General features: G+C 39.6%; 1 protein-coding gene across 4 annotated transcripts in view; it reads right to left on the bottom strand.

The window, feature by feature from the left end:
• Positions 1–19649, bottom strand: part of LOC122745693 (ecto-ADP-ribosyltransferase 5-like) — a 32847-nt gene extending 13198 nt beyond the window's left edge. Inside the window, exons 1-3 of one of the 4 annotated variants that reach the window (XM_043991113.1) lie at positions 19478–19649; positions 12235–12306; positions 3908–3968 (exon numbers count right to left, since the gene is read on the bottom strand). The gene's annotated coding sequence lies outside the window, so the exon portion shown is untranslated. Of the gene's footprint in view, positions 1–3907; positions 3969–12234; positions 12398–19477 lie in introns of those variants that run through there. The other 3 variants (XM_043991111.1, XM_043991112.1, XM_043991110.1) reach the window with 3 other exon arrangements.

The following is a 19649-nucleotide window of genomic DNA, read 5'->3' as shown; positions in this document are numbered from 1 at the left end:
TATGTTCATTGTTCAAATTCAATTATATCCAACCTCACCCCTAACCTCACTCATTCAAACTCTCTCACCCCACTCTCATCTTCACATATTCTTTCATACTTTTATATACCCTTCCCTCCCAGCTCACGCCCACACTTTTATTGCTCTTAGATTTTAAGTAGAAGGCACCTTAGAGGCCATCCAATTCAACCTCTTCTTTTTTTTTGCAGATGAGAAAACTGAGACCCAGAAGGATTAAACACTTTGTTTAAGGTCATATAGGTAGTAAGTGGCAGAAATGGAATTGGAACCCAGGCTCTTCTGATTCCAGGGACAGTGCTTTTTCCATTGGGTCACGCTGCTTCCCAAATCCACTAAATAACATACCTTAATACCTCCCAAACTTATTTCTTTACCTTTATTCCCCTAACTCATTAACAGGTGCCCATACCTCCCAAACTCACAGAAACTTCACTCATCCCTCCAAGTCACTTAAAGATGATAAATCATAGATTTAGAGGTCAGAGACCCTAGGTGTCTAGTCCAATTCTCTGATTTTATAGTTGGGAAAACTAAGGCCTAATCAGGTTAAATTATTTGTCTAGGCTACTTAGATACAAGGGAGTTAGGTGATATAGTGGAATGAGCGCCAGGCCTGGAGTCAGGAAGACTCACCTTCCTGAGTTCAAATCTGTCCTCAGATACTTAATAGCTGTGAGACCCTGGGAAAATCACTTAACCTTGTTTGCCTCAGTTTCCTCATCTGTAAAACGAACTGGAGAAGGAAATGGCAAATCACTCTAGTTTCTTTTCCAAGAAAACCCCAAATGGAGTCACAAAGAGTCAGACACAACTGAAAACAACTAAACAACCCAGGTACTAAGTATTGAGCTTGGATTCAAACCTAGGTTCTTTGTCTCACTCTTTCTATTTTATCTCATTTAAGACTTCTTCAAATTTTCTGCCCCATCCCTCCTACCCTAAATTCTTTTTTAAAAAAAATTTATTTATTATTTTATTTTTCGCTGGGCAATGAGGGTTAAGTGACTTGCCCAGGGTCACATAGTTAGTAAGTGTCAAGTGTCTGAGGCCAGATTTGAACCCAGGTCCTCTTGACTCCAGGGCCAGTGCTCTATCCACTGCACCACCTAGCTGCCCCCCCATCCCTCCTACCAAAGAAAAACTTTCTGTCATTGGAGTCAGAAGACCTAAGATCATTGCCTATCTGCCACCTATTACTCATGTGACCTGGGGCAAGTAATGTATTCTCTCTGGGCCTCAATTTCCTCATCTGTAAAATAATGGAATTAGACTAGATGGCCCCTTCTAGCTCTAAATCTATGATCCCATCATTTCTTGTTGTTTTTGTTTGTTTTTGTGGGGTGATGAGAGTTAAGTGACTTGCCCAGGGTCACACAGCTAGTAAGTGTCAAGTGTCTGAGACCAGATTTGAATTCAGGTCCTTCTGAATCCAGGGCTGGTGCTTTATCCACTGCGCCATCTAGCTGCCCCGATCCCATCATTTCTGACAAATGGTTATCCATAATCCTATGGTTTTCTCATTCACACATACAAGCAAGTTTACCTTTGTGTACATTCACAATTCACATACACATATCAATTCCTTTTTGTTTCCTCTACCTTTTATCCTGTGCTTTTATCCTTCTGCTGTTGAGATGGTGTTGGCTCCTCTCTCTGTCAGCTACTGACCTGTCTTTGGACAATGCTCTGACTTTAACACAAAGGAGATAAAACCATTTCCTCATTCTGTGTTCTTCCTCCAGAGCTGGAAAAGCAAGAAGTTGTGGGCATTGGGAAAGAGGATGATGAGATGACACCAGAGTTGAATTTATGAAAAAAGCTAAGGATTCTGAGAGGCAGGGATAAGGAAGACCTTCAACTCTGTGGAAATGAATCCCTGGGCCTTGAAGGATTAGTAGGATCTGGAGAGGTGAGAAAGCATGGGAAGGAAGAAGGGAGGAAGACATGCAAAAGGCATGTAGAGCAGAAGTTTAAGGAAAGGCCTTTGAGGCAGATGATCCTTCTCCGATCCAAACTCATCTCATCACCCTGTCTACAGTGAAAAGCAGATTACTAGGGGCTGAAAAGAGGATGGAACGAATCCTGAACAAGTTAACTCTTTATGTATAAATGCTTTTCAAGAAGTTGAGCAGTAGAGGGTGGGAAGAGGGGGTAGTAGCTAGGTGCATTGGTAAAGCACCAGTTCAAATCTGGCCTCATACACTTACTAGCTTTATGACCCTGGGCAAGTCACCCAATTACCTCCAAAAAAAAAGGAAAGAAAATAAAAAGAGGTTGATAAGTGAAGGGGAAGGAAAGAAGACATGGGGCAGTAGTTGGTTAGGATAGAAGGATCAAGGGACAACTTTTTTTTTCAAATATTGAGGACACTGAAGGCTGATGAGAAGGAACTGGTGGAGACAGAAAGAATGAAGATGCACTATATCAAGAAGGTAAATTATTCACTTTTTGGCAAGCCTATTCAACTCTTTGACCTCAAAAGGAAAGAATGCTCTAGATATAATGTAATAACCACAAATCCACAAGAGAAGATAAGACAACTCCTACAGTAAAACCAACCAAACAACCAAGCAACCATGAATTGACAGCAGAGAACATAAACATCTGAAGATCTAATTCAGAGGCCTTCTCCCAGTGTCCTCTGTATGTAGGTGGGAAGCACAAACTCTAAAGAGAGGTGGAAACATACAGTAGAAATAAGACCTCAAACAATTAAATTCAATTCAGATATTTAAACAATATGCAGAATGCTCTGGGGCTGGTGCTAGGGAATAGAAAGTTGAAAATAAATTAGGAAGAATTATACCTGGGTGGTATTGGTATTGGATACGTCATGTGTAAAAGTAAAGAAACACAGAGAAATACACACATAGATAGATAGATAGATAGATAGATAGATAGATAGATAGATAGATAGAGACAGAGAGAGAGGAGAGAGGAGAAAGAAGAGAGGAGAGAGCGACAGAGAGAGAGAGACAGAGAGAGACAGAGAGACAGAGAGAGAGAGGAGAGACAGAGAGAGAGAGGAGAGAGAAGAAAGAAGAGAGGGGAGAGAGAGAGAGAGAGAGAGAGAGAGACAGAGAGACAGAGAGAGAGGAGAGAGAAGAAAGAAGACAGAGAGAGAGAGAGAGAGAGAGAGAGAGAGAGAGAGAGAGAGAGAGAACACGTTGCCCAAATTATCACATCTATGGAGGTTTCTCCTTGAGCTTCAGTCCTGAATTTGCCCTGAATTGCCTTTTGGACATTTCAAATGGCTATCCCAGAGACACCTCTATCTAACCTGTCCAAAACAGAACTCATTTTCTTTTCTCCCCAAACTCACCCCTCTTCTCACTTTCTCAGATATGTTGAAGGCACAACCATTCTTCTAGCCTGCCAAGTTCATAAGCTCAGCATTATCCTTGACTCCTCACTATCCCACATCTCACATATCCAATCAGTTGCCCGATCTTGCTGTTTCTCCATAATATTTCTCCCATTTGAGGACTGTAGGTCAGGTACTGAACTCCTTGAGAGAGGAAGGAGAATGGTCAGGAGATAACAGCTACCTGATTCTGGATGGGCTAAAATATCTAAATTTAATGAAGCTAAAAGACTGTGTGTGAATGAGGGATGGGGGAGGAGCAGGAAGTAGAGCTACTCCCTAGCCTGGCCCCAATGCTGGTAAATGTTTAACATAGAGCTCCTCAGGGGCAAAACGCCTGTAAGCATGATACAATTTTAGATTTAATATGCAATATTAACATTTTCTTCACCACTTCACCCCACCCTTCTTAAGTCTAGATAATCAACAAAACAACAAATAAAGGCCTGATATATTTGAGCCGACTTCTGAATTGCCCAGATGGGGAGAAGAGTTGGGGAGGAAGTACATGAGAGAAGATACCTCTATCTGGTTCTGGAAAGGGTAGCTGGAGATGCAGCATTTTCAAGGTAGATCCAGATTTCTGAAATTGCAAGGAGATGTAAGTTTGAAAAAGGGTGAAAGGAAAGGAAGAGAATAAGCATTTATATATAATACCTACTATTTGCCAGGCACTGTGCTGAGTACTGCTTACAAATATAATCTCATTTGATTCTCACAACAACCCTAGAAAGTAGGTATTATTATCCCTATTTTATAGTTGAGGAAATTGAGGCAAAAAGGTTAAGAAACTTGCCCAAGGTCATTCAGCTAGTGAGTGTCTGAGGCCAGGTCTGGACCCAGGTCTTCCTAACTCCAGGCCCCCAGCACTCCACTGACTGTACTACCCGTTGAAGGGTAGTTTGTTAAAATAAAATAAGAGTTCTAAGAGAAATGATTATTTCTCTCATATTAAAAATCAATTATTAAATAAGGATTAAGCTTTTCCTTTCTTATTTCCTCATTCAGAAAACAGAAACCTGTGCGTTATCCAGCTTTTGTAGGGCAGGTCTGATGAGAAGATGAAATTTTGGGTGCTTACACCCCACTGAGAAAACTCAGATATGATCAAAAGCTAAAGAAGTGTTAGTTCGGGTGAATTGGTGGATTGGGGGCCTTCGTGTCATTTAGTCAGACAGGTCTAGGTAGAATTGGATACCCCCTTTCATCTAGATTACCCTAGACAGAGTGGTATGGCCATGGAGAAGTCTCTTTGACCAAGACTGAGTGATCAGAGTGACATTCCCCAGACCCTCATTAGAATAAGCCCACTTCTCATTATAATATTCATTCTCTCATTAACTGTTAATCAATAAGTTGATTGGTTCCTTTTATAATGATTGGAATGATACCACCTGCTGGAGAGTTACTGTAGGAAAGCTCCACCAAGAGGAGAAGGAGCCTGAGGGCGAGCCATGTGGCTTTTCTTTGGTATCAGGAAGTGACGTTTACTTGTGGGAGGAAGAAGGGGCGAGGCTGGCTCTCTTGCTCTCTTTTACCAGGACTCTAGTGGAGAGCGGAGGAAGAGAACTGTAGCTCCCTGAGATAGATGGCTGAATCTAGGCCTCTTTCTCTCTCTTATTCTCCTTAATAAATGCTTAAAACTGGGGCAGCTAGGTGGCGCAGTGGATAGAGCACCAGCCTTGGATTCAGAAGGACCTGAGTTCAAATCCAGCCTCAGACACTTAACACTTACTAGCTGTGTGACCCTGGGCAAGTCACTTAACCCCAATTGCCTCACTAAAAAACAAACAAACAAACAAAAATAAATGCTTAAAACTAACTAACTCTTTCTAAAGCTTATGATTTATTGGTGACCACTCATTAGATTTTAGATAGTATAGCTAGAATTTTAGCCCCCTTACACTTTCAAGAACCCACCCACTCTTCCAAGGGCATATAGACATTGAGTGGATTCCATGAAGGGTCTTTGGTTTAGGAGAGATGGCCAAGTGACCATCCTTTTATTAATTACTAGTATAATTAATAAAATGATTAATTACCCAGAAACTATGTATCTTGAATTTTTTATATGTCTCAGTTCCTAAGGGGCATGATGGAAGGAGAGGGTAGAGTTGAGCAGGAACTAGGGAGAGACAAGTATAACACAGATGGGTATGAGGAATTGAGGAGCTGAGGGCAAAGAAAGCAGTTTACAACAGAAAACTAGAAGAAATAGGAGAAGACTTTATGAGGCAGTAAATTATTACAACCTTTCCAGCAGCAGGAAGAGCAGTAGCACACCAAGGCTTATAGCCACAGTGGAACACTGTGGAACTTGTCACAGTTGCAGAGCAGAAAAGAATGCTTGTGGTTACTCACAGACCAGGGTACAGGCCAGGAGAGTAGTAAACACACCTCTCCTTAGATCATGCCACCTTGAAGAACTAAAAACTTACAAGTGCCCAGAATTATCTCTGAAAACAGCTGATAAAAACCTGAAGCGTGGGACAGTGCCCCCTTCACTCTGGAAGAAAAGCCCTACTTTAGCATAGAGTTAAAAGTCAAGAAATAGGCTGGAAAAATGAGCCAAAAATAGAAAAAATATCCTGTGGTGACAAGGAAGATCAAAACACAAAGTAAGAAGACAACAAAGTCAAAACTGCTACATATAAAGCCTCAAACTAAAATATGAATTGGTCTCAGGCTATGGAAGAGCTTAACAAGGATTTTAAAAGTTAAGTAAGGAGCAGCTAGGTGGCGTAGTGGATAGAGCACTGGACCTGGAGTCAGGAGGACCTGAGTTCAAATCCAGCCTCAGAAACTTAACACTTACTAGCTGTGTGACCCTGGGCAAGTCACTTAACCCCAAATGCCTCACCAAAAACCAAAAATGAAGTAAGAGAGGTAGAGGAAACATGGGGATTAGAAATGAGAATGATGCAAGAGAATCATGAAAAAAAGAGTCAACTCCTTGGTAAATGAAGTACAAAAAAATACTGAAGAAAATAAACAGAATAGGTCAAATGGTAAAAGAGGCACAAAATTCAATGAAGAGAAGAACTCCTTAAAAAGTAGAATTGGACAAATGGAAAAGGATGTACAAAAGCTCACATAAGAAAATAATTCTTTAAAAACTAGAACTTGGCAAGTGGAAGCTAATGACACCATGAGATATCAAGAAACAATAAAACAACAAAAAAAGAATGAAAAGCAGAAGAAAATGTGAAATATCTTATTGGAAAAACAACTGACCTGGAAAACAGATCCAGAAGAGATCATTTAAGAATTATTGTACTAACTAAAAGCCATGATCAAAGAAAGATGTTAGACACCATCTTTCAAGAAATTGTCAAGGAAAACTGACCCGAGATTCTAGAAGCAGAGAGTAAGTAGAAATTGAAAGAATCCATTGATCAACTCCTGAAAGATATCCCAAAATAAAAACTCACAAGAATAATAAAGCTAAATTCCAGAGCTCCCAGTTCAAATAACAATATTGCAAATAGCCAGAAAGAAACAATTTATGGAGCCATAGTCAGGGCAACACAAGCTTTAGCAGTTTCTACATTAAAGGATCTGAGGGCAAAAGAGCTAGGATTACATCCAAGAATCACCTTACCAGCAAAACTGAGTATAACTCTTCAAGGGAAAAATGTATATTCGATGAAATAGAGTACTTTCAAGCATTTTTTTTTTGTTTTTGCTAGGCAATTGGGGTTAAGTGACTTGCCTAGGGTCACACAGCTAGTAAGTGTTAAGTGTCTAAGGCCGGATTTGAATTCAGGTCCTCCTGACTCCAGGGCCAGTGCTCTATCCACTGCGCCACCTAGCTGCCCCCAAGCATTCTGGATGAAAAGACCAGAAATGAATAGAAAATGAAACTTTCAGGTACAAGACTGAAAAGACGCATAAAAATGTAAACAGGAAAGAGAAATCATAGAGGATTCAATAAGGTTAAACTTTTTATTTTCCTGTGTGGGAAAATGGTACTTCTATCTCCTTAAAACTTTTTCAATATCAGGACAGTGTGAAGGAGTATACATAGACAGAGAGCATGGGTGTGAGTTGAATATGTTAGGATGATTATTTTAAAAAGCAAAATTAAAGGGTGAGAAAGAGGAATGCACTTGGAGAAGGAAAGGGAGGGGGTAGAGTGGGATAAATTATCTCACATAAAAGATATGGGAAGAACTTTTACAATGAAGAGGAAGAAGAGGGAAGTCAGGGTGGGGGAGCATATACTCTTCCCACTCTTTTATTAACTCTCTACAATCTGGATTCCAGCCTCATTATCCATGTGAAATTGCTTTCTCCATAGTTACCTATGATCTCTTAATTGCCAAAGCCAATGTTCTTTTCTCAGTCCTCATTCTCTTAAACATCTTCATCTAGATGAAGAAACTGAGGCCAATAGAGGTTGAATGACTTGCTCCCAGTCACATAGGTAGTAAATGTCAGAGACCAGATTACCCAGGTCCTCTGATTCCAGAGCCAGTGCTTTTCACACTGTACCTGAGTTGGAAGTGAAAGAATAAATTGGAATAAATTAGTATTTCAAAACCCAAAGGAAATCATTTTATACCCCAGAACAACCTATCTACAAATCTTGTCCCACTTCAAAGTATTTTATACACAGCTGCCAAAGAGATTTTCCTTAAATGATATTTATTTATTTATGTCACGCTCCCTATTTTAGGCAGTTTAGTGGCATTGTAGATTGAGTGTTAGATTTGAAATCAAGAAGAACTGAGATAGGGGCAGCTAGGTGGCACAGTGGATAAGAGCACTGGCTCTGGAGTCATGAGGACCTGAGTTCAAATTCAGCCTCAGACACTTAATGCTTACTAGCTGTGTGACCCTGCACAAGTCACTCAACCCCAATTGCCTCACCAAAACCAAAAGCCAAAACAAAACAAAACAAGACAAAAAGAAGACCTGAGATAAAATTCTGTCTCAGGTACTTACTAGATGTATTACCCTGGGCAAGTCACTTAACCTTCATGGGCCTCAGTTTCCCCATCTGTAAAATGGGGAAAATAATAGTAGCTACCTCCCAGGGATGTTGTGAGTATTAATTGAGATGTTTGTAAAGTGCTTTGTAAACCTTAAATAACTACAAAAATATTAGCTCTTATTATTACTCAATAAACTGCAATGGGCCTCTAGTATGAAAAAGAAATCCTTCTCTTTGTCTCTTAAAACCCTTCACATCCCAGCCCCAAACCTGCTCTTGAGATCTTGTTACAGATTCTTCCCTTTGTGCAGTCTACAGTCTAACAAAACTGGCCTTTTAGTTGTTCCTCATATGTGACTCTATTTCTTATCTTTGTGTCTTTGCACACACTATTTCTAACCTCACATTTGTGTTTTTGGTTGTGTCCAATATTTGGAATTTGCATCCCCCCATCTATTAGCCTAGTTTCTTTTGAGAATCAAGTCAGGGGTGCCCCAGCCCACAGGAGTGTTCCTGTCTGAGGAGGGAGGACTATCAGGCTACTACAGCTTTGCTTGCCCCTGGGTGAGGTCACTGGGTGTGGTCTCCATGCTTGCAGGGGTTTGGGCCCCATGGGGCAGTGCTCAGGCCTTGGATATCTGGGTGTGGACCCTGTACAGGGAAATCCACAGAGGTATTTCTGAGAACCTGATGAATAAACTCTTTACCAGAATTGTATGTTGGATCAATGGATGTATCTAAGTATTCACTTTAAGTGGGGGCAGTGAAGGGGCTCTTCAACCTGGAGGAATGGAAGCAACTAAACAAGATTGAAATCAGTGAAACTGTGTTGGTTTCCTTTGTGCTCTAGCTCAGGAGCACAGTGAACAAGAGAGCCATGTTTCCCATTTCCAACATTGCATTCTTGTGTGGGAATCAAGCTGGCCTTGGCCTCTGACCTCAGGCTAGCCATTTTCTCTGCCATTATAGAACTTTAGAGACAACCCAGGTGCAAGGGAAACTGGCACCTGAATCACTGTGTGGGCATAGGCATGGCCAATGAGCTTATCCTTTATTTATTTATTTATTTTTAGTGAGGCAATTGGGGTTAAGTGACTTGCCCAGGGTCACACAGCTAGTAAGTGTTAAGTCTCTGAGGCCAGATTTGAACTCAGGTACTCCTGACTCCAGAGCTGGTGCTCTATCCACTGCGCCACCTAGCTGCCCCCAATGAGCTTATCTTTACCTTGCTGGCAAATTGTTGGGAAGGAGGCAAAGACCATCAGGCTGGTGAATCATGCTATTCTCCCAAACCAGGAGGGCACCTTTGCTTACCACATATAGAGCCTGGAACTTGCCAGAGAGATCTGCCATAGTTACTCATCTTAGTGAGTATGGGAAAAGTGACCATTTCCATTGACAGAGGGGGATGAAGGTCAATATCACATTCAGAATGGCCATTGAAGGCACCAGAATGCCTTCCCCTGGCATAGATTGGAAGGACTACTGGCTATCTTAGCTAGCTGAGTAAGCACAGTACTTTGCATTCTTCAAAAAGGATACTGAATTCCTAAGTTTTCAGATTGAATACAGTGGTTACTTACTGACAACCTGCCTAAAGCTTTAAAAAATTCACTACTGCAAAAGGTATAGGTAACAATTTCCCTAATGGTCTTAAAAGAAAGATGCCACTTAAGTTGTATGACAAAAACAGATAAGCAGATCCACTTTGATATGACTACATGACTGCGGTTTATCAAAAGTCACATAAAATGAATTCTTATCTATTCCAGAGTTGTTAAAATTAATATTTTGCCAATCCATAATTAGAATTAGAGATTGATTATGCAAAATAGTTTAATAATAATGCTAGACAGCTATGATATGGTAGCTTCAAGTTAACCCCTACCCATGTAAAAACAAACATAAATTGTCCATAAATTGGGAAATGTTTGAATAAATTTTTGTAGATGATTGTGATGCAATGCTATTGTGCTATAAGGAATGATGAGCAGGATGCTCTCAGGAAAAAAAAAAACACTTAGAAAAACTTAGGTGAACTGATGCAAAGTGAGATGAGCAGAAGCAGGAGAACATTGGATACAGTAACAGCAATATAGTATGATGATCACCTATGAATGACTTAGCTTTTCTCAGCAACATACTGACCCAAGACAATTCTGAAGAACGTATAATGAAAAATGCTCTCCATCTCCAGAGAAAGAACTGATGGAGTCTGGATGCAAATGGAAGTATACTTCTTTATTTTTCTTGTGTTTTTTCGGTCCGTGTTTTCTTTTCCAACATGACTAATATGGAAATATGTTTTACACAACTGCATATGTGTAGCCTATATTAAATCACTTCTCAGTGAGGAAGGCAAGGGAAGAAGGGAGCAAAAGAATTTGCAACTTAACATTTCAAAATTAATGCTAAAATTATTTTTACATGTAATTGGGGAAAATAGAATATTAAGTCAAATGAAAAGTAAAAAAGCTATTAATCTGTGCAAAAAGTTGTCATGTACATGGTAGAAGGAAGGAAGGAAGGCTAATTGGATTTGGAGCCAGAAGATGTGGATTCGATTTCTGTCTCTTAAGAAGCATGTGACTATGGACAGGTGCTTGTTCTTTTCTGGTCCTCACTTAGATGATCTTTATTCATGTAGTACTTACCTTAGAGGGTTGTTGTGAGATCTTTTTGTGAGTGTCTGCGTGAGATCTAATGAGATGATGCTTGTTAAGTGCTTTGCAAAATCTAAAGTACAACGTTTAACTGTGATAATTATATTGTTGATGATGATTGTTGTTGTTGGGAAAAAAACGACAACTTTGTAGCCAGTTTCTCTAATAAAGGTCTCCTATAGCCAAGATCTAAAAGGATTTAATTCAAAGCATCAGACAAGAGTAACTTGGAAAGACTGATGATAAATATACTTCCCACATCTTGGGTGAAGTATATTGGACTTGAGATACAGAATGAGACCAAAATTGGTAGACATGGCCAGTGTTTTAATTTGTTTTGCTGGACTATACACACTTATTGCAACAGATAAGTTCTGTTTGGGCAGGATGGAATGATGTTGGTGGGTAGTAATAAATATGAAAAAAAAAGAAGCACCAGTAAAACATTTTTTTGACTGTGCAGAAAACAAAAAAGTACAGGAGATACAAATGAGTAGAACAGTTGTGTCACTCCCTTATTATTTAATTTAATGCTATGCATGTGTATGCACATATATATTTGTAAAAGCAAATTGTGCCTAAAAATGCACAGTTTCTTACAAAAGCCTCTTAGTCTTTTTGACATTGAAATATTTTGTTGATTATTAAGTCCAGAATACAAAAAGGAAATTAAATTAAAGTAATGGGAATGAAGGGGGCTTGGCATTTCTAGATCTCATTTTATATTACAAAGTAGCAGTTATTAAAATTATCTACTGCCAGTTAAAAAAATGGAAAAGTTGATCAGTGAGATAGTCGAAGTGAGCAAAACCTACAAGAAAAGCAACACAGCTCCCTCTTTTTTTTTTTTTAAGAGATTCAAGAAGAGAGACTCCTCAATGAGGGACTTTTTTTTGGACAAAAGCTGTTTGGAAAAATGGAAGACAGTTTGGTGGGAATCAAGCATGGATCAATATCTTATAAAATGTATCATAATGAATTCAAAATGTATTAACAATCTAAATATGAGGTGAACCAAAAAAACTTTTGGGAAACTGCACAAAAGTTCATGCTATTAAAAAATTAAATGAAAATGGAACATCATTTCTTTCACAACAGATTTCATGTAAAAAGCAATGACTATTGTTGCCTCTACATCTTTGAGGCTAAAACACACTCCTTCATTTCTCTTAAGAAACGAAAACATTGCAAGCATATGTCACTTACATTGCCAATGGAAAGGACTATTAATATTGTATAGTTCTGCTTACCTCTTTTCTGTGGAAAGGTCCTCTAGGGCTCTTGTATATTGGGAAGTGATCGGGTGCCTCAGAGAAATGAATCTTTTTAGAAGGGAGCAAGAGGAAAAGGAGCTCAGAACTGTCCTCTGTCCCACTCTGAGTGAGGAGAGAGGCAGGCTTGGTATCCTTTTAACTGAAACAAACATTCATTCACTTTTAGTTTCACAATCAATGTGAGTGAGGTTAGGAGAACTTTGAGAAATAAAGGAAATATTTGGGTTTCAGAATTGGTAGGAAGAAGGCAAGATGTTCTCTTTTCATTTTACCCCTTGTCCCTAGGTCAGGTTTGTCTTCCACACTTACTAGATTTTGAGTATCCACCTGTGCAGAAAACTTTCCACCTTCTGCCCTGGTCTCACATTTTCACTTCTTCAGAATGTCCACCACTTGGTTCCTTGTACATTTGACATATTTTTACATGGAATCATGAGTCCTCCCCAGACCCTGATATCTCCCCTAGTTTTCCCTTACTTTTTTGGGGGGGTGGGGTGGGTCAATGAGGGTTAAGTGACTTGCCCAGGGTCACACAGCTAGTAAGTGTCAAGTGTCTGAGGCCAGTTTTGAACTCAGGTCCTCCTTAATCCAGGGCCAGTGCTTTATTCACTGTGCCACCTAGCTGCACCTCTCCCTTACTCTTTTTTTGTTTGTTTTTGGTGAGGCAATTGGGGTTAAGTGACTTGCCCAGGGTCACACAGCTAGTAAGTGTCAAGTGTCTGAGGCTGGATTTGAACTCAGGTCCTCCTGAATCCGGGGCCAGTGCTCTATCCACTGTGCCACCTAGCTGCCCTGCTCTTAATAGCATTATTATTATCCTGAGTCCTGCCAAGGCAGCAAACAAGTTATATATATCCAGTTTCAAATAGCCCACAACTTCTATAGACAGGAGTAAAACACTTCTAAGGGCAAAAATTGTTGATTGGTATATGTATTAGGAGGTAATAGGTTTTATGCAAAATTGGCTTCATGCATGTACTTCTTCATTTCTTTTAAGAAATGAAAAAAATTGGAGGTGGAACGAAGATGGCAGAGGAAAGGCAGTAAACTCTTGTACTTCCACACAGGATCAAGCCAAAAACCTCCAAATAATGCCATAGGACAATTCCTGGAGCAGCAGAACCCCCAAAAGGACGGGCTGAGATTATTTTCCAGCCAACGATGGCTTAGAAGGTTGTCAAGAAAGGTCTGCTGTGAGGGCAGCTAGGTGGCACAGTGAATAAAGCACTGGCCCTGGATTCAGGAGGACCTGAGTTCAAATCTGGCCTCAGACACTTGACCCTTACTAGCTGTGTGATGCTGGGCAAGTCACTTAACGCTCATTGCCCCCCCCCCCAAAAAAAAAGGTCTACTGTACTGGGGTGGGAGTAGAGCCCAACTCCACAGTTGTGATGACATAGATCTAGCTCCACCATGACCTCACCAGAGAAAGAGACTTCAGGAGACTCTTAATTGACTTCTGGAATTCAGCTCAAAGTCTGGTGAGAGGGTCAAGTCATTGGCTGGGGGAAGATTACAGGTGTCTCTGTTGGAGCTGAGGCAGAATTTGGTTGTTCTACCCCAGTTGCTGGGAACCAGGAAGCAATCTTGAGTGGTGGGCCCAGGTGGGGAGCGGCACAGGCTTGCCATAGCTATTAACCCAGCAAAACAAAATTTTGTTTCCTGGTTGAAGAGCAAGTAGGCTTGGGGTTATTTACAGGCCAGGGCACAGGCCATGCAAAGGGAAGAACCTGCCTCTCCTCAAATCATACCACCTTGGACCCCCTGAAGCTTGGGATAGTGCAGTCTGGAAGCAGTGACCCAATTTAAGAAGGACTTAAAAGCCAAGAAAAAGGCAGGCAAGATGAGCAGACAGAAAAAGTTGCAGACCATAGAAAGTTTCTTTGGTGACAAGGAAGATCAAAGTACACCCTCAGAAGAGGATACCAATGTCAGGGCTCCTATATCTAAAGCTTCCAAGAAAAAGATGAATTGGTTTCAGGCCATGGAAATGCTCAAAAAGGACTTTGAAGATAAAGTAAGAGAGGTAGAGGAAAAAATGAGAGTGATGCAGGAAAGTCATGAAAAAAAGTTGGGGGTTTGAGGGGAGGGAGGGAAAAAATTTGAAATTGGAAGTCTCATATAAACAAATGTTGAAAACTATCTCTACATGTAACTGGAAAATAATAAAATACTTTTATTATTAAAAAAAGTCAACAGCTTGAAAAGCCAAATGGAAAGCTCTCTGAAGAAAATAATTACTTAAGAATTAGGATTGAACAAATGGAAGCTAATGACTTTATGAGAAATCAAGACACAATAAAGCAAATCCAAATGAATAAAAAATAGAGGGCAATGTGAAATATCTTCTCGGAAAAACAGTTGCCCTTCAAAGTAGGTCCAGGAGAGATAATTTGAAAATTATTGGACTACCTGAAAACCATGATCAAAACAAGACCTTAGATATCATCTTCCTAGAGATCGACAGGGAAAATTGCCCTGATAGTCTAGAAGTAGAAGGTAAAATAGAAATGGAAAGAATCCACCAATGACCCCCTGAAAAAGATCCCAAAATAAAAACTTCCAGGAATATTATAGCCAAGTTCCAGAGTTCCCAGTTGAAGGAGAAAATATTGTGAGCAGCCTGAAAGGAACAATTCAAGTAGTATGGAGTCACAGTCAGGATAACCCAAGATCTAGCAGTTTTAACATTAAAGGATCAGAGGGTTATGAATATGATATTCCAGAGGGCAAAAAAATTGGGATTACAACCAAGAATCACCTATCCAGCAAAACAGTATAATCTTTCAGGGGAAAAAATGGGACTTCAATGAAAAAGAGGACTTTCAGGAATTTGTGATGAAAAGATCTGAACTGAATAGAAAATTTCACTTTCAAATACAAGACCCTAGAGAAGCATAAAAAGGTAAACAGGAAAAATAAATCATGAGGGATGTTAAAAGGTTAAACTGTTTACATTCTTACATGGGAAGATGATACGTCTAACTCATAAGAATTTTCTCAATATTAGGGCAGATGATAGGAATAAATTTAGACAGAAGCTACAGGTAGGAATTTATTATGAAAGGATGGTATCTGTAAAGAATTTTTATCATTTTTTTGGTGGGGCAGTCAGAGGTGGGTGGTATGCCTAGGGTCCAGCAACTAGTGAGTGCCTTGTGTCTGAGGCCAGATTTGGGCTTGGGTCTTCCTGGGTCCAGGTTGGGTGCTTTGTCCACTGTGTCACCTAGCCCCCATGATGATATCTTTAAAATAAAATTAAGGGGGAGGGCAGCTAGAAGGCACAGTGGATAAGAGCACTGGCTTTGGAGTCAGGAGGACCTGAGTTTAAATCCAGCCTCAGACACTTAATGCTTACTAGCTGTGTGACCCTGGGCAAGTCACTTAACCTCAATTGCCTCACCAAAACCAAAAGCCAAAACAAAACAAAACAAGACAAAAAGAAGACCTGAGATAAAATTCTGTCTCAGGTACTTACTAGATGTATTACCCTGGGCAAGTCACTTAACCTTCATGGGCCTCAGTTTCCCCATCTGTAAAATGGGGAAAATAATAGTAGCTACCTCCCAGGGATGTTGTGAGTATTAATTGAGATGTTTGTAAAGTGCTTTGTAAACCTTAAATAACTACAAAAATATTAGCTCTTATTATTACTCAATAAACTGCAATGGGCCTCTAGTATGAAAAAGAAATCCTTCTCTTTGTCTCTTAAAACCCTTCACATCCCAGCCCCAAACCTGCTCTTGAGATCTTGTTACAGATTCTTCCCTTTGTGCAGTCTACAGTCTAACAAAACTGGCCTTTTAGTTGTTCCTCATATGTGACTCTATTTCTTATCTTTGTGTCTTTGCACACACTATTTCTAACCTCACATTTGTGTTTTTGGTTGTGTCCAATATTTGGAATTTGCATCCCCCCATCTATTAGCCTAGTTTCTTTTGAGAATCAAGTCAGGGGTGCCCCAGCCCACAGGAGTGTTCCTGTCTGAGGAGGGAGGACTATCAGGCTACTACAGCTTTGCTTGCCCCTGGGTGAGGTCACTGGGTGTGGTCTCCATGCTTGCAGGGGTTTGGGCCCCATGGGGCAGTGCTCAGGCCTTGGATATCTGGGTGTGGACCCTGTACAGGGAAATCCACAGAGGTATTTCTGAGAACCTGATGAATAAACTCTTTACCAGAATTGTATGTTGGATCAATGGATGTATCTAAGTATTCACTTTAAGTGGGGGCAGTGAAAGGGCTCTTCAACCTGGAGGAATGGAAGCAACTAAACAAGATTGAAAGCAGTGAAACTGTGTTGGTTTCCTTTGTGCTCTAGCTCAGGAGCACAGTGAACAAGAGAGCCATGTTTCCCATTTCCAACATTGCATTCTTGTGTGGGAATCAAGCTGGCCTTGGCCTCTGACCTCAGGCTAGCCATTTTCTCTGCCATTGTAAGAATTTAGAGACAGCCCGAGGGTTCCACCCATGTGCAAGGGAAACTGGCACCTGAATCACTGTGTGGGCATAGGCATGGCCAATGAGCTTATCTTTACCCTGCTGGCAAATTGTTGGGAAGGAGGCAAAGACCATCAGGCTGGTGAATCATGCTATTCCCCCAAACCAGGAGGGCACCTTTGCTTACCACATATAGAGCCTGGAACTGGCCAGAGAGATCTGCCATAGTTACTCATCTTAGTGAGTATGGGAAAAGTGACCATTTCCATTGACAGAGGGGGATGAAGGTCAATATCACATTCAGAATGGCCATTGAAGGCACCAGAATGCCTTCCCCTGGCATAGATTGGAAGGACTACTGGCTATCTTAGCTAGCTGAGTAAGCACAGTACTTTGCATTCATCAAAAAGGATACTGAATTCCTAAGTTTTCAGATTGAATACAGTGGTTACTTACTGACAACCTGCCTAAAGCTTTAAAAAATTCACTACTGCAAAAGGTATAGGTAACAATTTCCCTAATGGTCTTAAAAGAAAGATGCCACTTAAGTTGTATGACAAAAACAGATAAGCAGATCCACTTTGATATGACTACATGACTGTGGTTTATCAAAAGTCACATAAAATGAATTCTTATCTATTCCAGAGTTGTTAAAATTAATATTTTGCCAATCCATAATTAGAATTAGAGATTGATTATGCAAAATAGTTTAATAATAATGCTAGACAGCTATGATATGGTAGCTTCAAGTTAACCCCTACCCATGTAAAAACAAACATAAATTGTCCATAAATTGGGAAATGTTTGAATAAATTTTTGTAGATGATTGTGATGCAATGCTATTGTGCTATAAGGAATGATGAGCAGGATGCTCTCAGGAAAAAAAAACACTTAGAAAAACTTAGGTGAACTGATGCAAAGTGAGATGAGCAGAAGCAGGAGAACATTGGATACAGTAACAGCAATATAGTATGATGATCACCTATGAATGACTTAGCTTTTCTCAGCAACATACTGACCCAAGACAATTCTGAAGAACGTATAATGAAAAATGCTCTCCATCTCCAGAGAAAGAACTGATGGAGTCTGGATGCAAATGGAAGTATACTTCTTTATTTTTCTTGTGTTTTTTCGGTCCGTGTTTTCTTTTCCAACATGACTAATATGGAAATATGTTTTACACAACTGCATATGTGTAGCCTATATTAAATCACTTCTCAGTGAGGAAGGCAAGGGAAGAAGGGAGCAAAAGAATTTGCAACTTAACATTTCAAAATTAATGCTAAAATTATTTTTACATGTAATTGGGGAAAATAGAATATTAAGTCAAATGAAAAGTAAAAAAGCTATTAATCTGTGCAAAAAGTTGTCATGTACATGGTAGAAGGAAGGAAGGAAGGCTAATTGGATTTGGAGCCAGAAGATGTGGATTCGATTTCTGTCTCTTAAGAAGCATGTGACTATGGACAGGTGCTTGTTCTTTTCTGGTCCTCACTTAGATGATCTTTATTCATGTAGTACTTACCTTAGAGGGTTGTTGTGAGATCTTTTTGTGAGTGTCTGCGTGAGATCTAATGAGATGATGCTTGTTAAGTGCTTTGCAAAATCTAAAGTACAACGTTTAACTGTGATAATTATATTGTTGATGATGATTGTTGTTGTTGGGAAAAAAACGACAACTTTGTAGCCAGTTTCTCTAATAAAGGTCTCCTATAGCCAAGATCTAAAAGGATTTAATTCAAAGCATCAGACAAGAGTAACTTGGAAAGACTGATGATAAATATACTTCCCACATCTTGGGTGAAGTATATTGGACTTGAGATACAGAATGAGACCAAAATTGGTAGACATGGCCAGTGTTTTAATTTGTTTTGCTGGACTATACACACTTATTGCAACAGATAAGTTCTGTTTGGGCAGGATGGAATGATGTTGGTGGGTAGTAATAAATATGAAAAAAAAAGAAGCACCAGTAAAACATTTTTTTGACTGTGCAGAAAACAAAAAAGTACAGGAGATACAAATGAGTAGAACAGTTGTGTCACTCCCTTATTATTTAATTTAATGCTATGCATGTGTATGCACATATATATTTGTAAAAGCAAATTGTGCCTAAAAATGCACAGTTTCTTACAAAAGCCTCTTAGTCTTTTTGACATTGAAATATTTTGTTGATTATTAAGTCCAGAATACAAAAAGGAAATTAAATTAAAGTAATGGGAATGAAGGGGGCTTGGCATTTCTAGATCTCATTTTATATTACAAAGTAGCAGTTATTAAAACTATCTACTGCCAGTTAAAAAAATGGAAAAGTTGATCAGTGAGATAGTCGAAGTGAGCAAAACCTACAAGAAAAGCAACACAGCTCCCTCTTTTTTTTTTTTAAGAGATTCAAGAAGAGAGACTCCTCAATGAGGGACTTTTTTTTGGACAAAAGCTGTTTGGAAAAATGGAAGACAGTTTGGTGGGAATCAAGCATGGATCAATATCTTATAAAATGTATCATAATGAATTCAAAATGTATTAACAATCTAAATATGAGGTGAACCAAAAAAACTTTTGGGAAACTGCACAAAAGTTCATGCTATTAAAAAATTAAATGAAAATGGAACATCATTTCTTTCACAACAGATTTCATGTAAAAAGCAATGACTATTGTTGCCTCTACATCTTTGAGGCTAAAACACACTCCTTCATTTCTCTTAAGAAACGAAAACATTGCAAGCATATGTCACTTACATTGCCAATGGAAAGGACTATTAATATTGTATAGTTCTGCTTACCTCTTTTCTGTGGAAAGGTCCTCTAGGGCTCTTGTATATTGGGAAGTGATCGGGTGCCTCAGAGAAATGAATCTTTTTAGAAGGGAGCAAGAGGAAAAGGAGCTCAGAACTGTCCTCTGTCCCACTCTGAGTGAGGAGAGAGGCAGGCTTGGTATCCTTTTAACTGAAACAA

Source organism: Dromiciops gliroides, chromosome 3 (assembly GCF_019393635.1).
Source record: "Dromiciops gliroides isolate mDroGli1 chromosome 3, mDroGli1.pri, whole genome shotgun sequence".
NCBI classification, from domain to species: Eukaryota; Metazoa; Chordata; class Mammalia; order Microbiotheria; family Microbiotheriidae; genus Dromiciops; species Dromiciops gliroides.
Note: the sequence above shows the minus strand (reverse complement) of the source record. Positions and strands in the feature narration are given on the sequence as shown.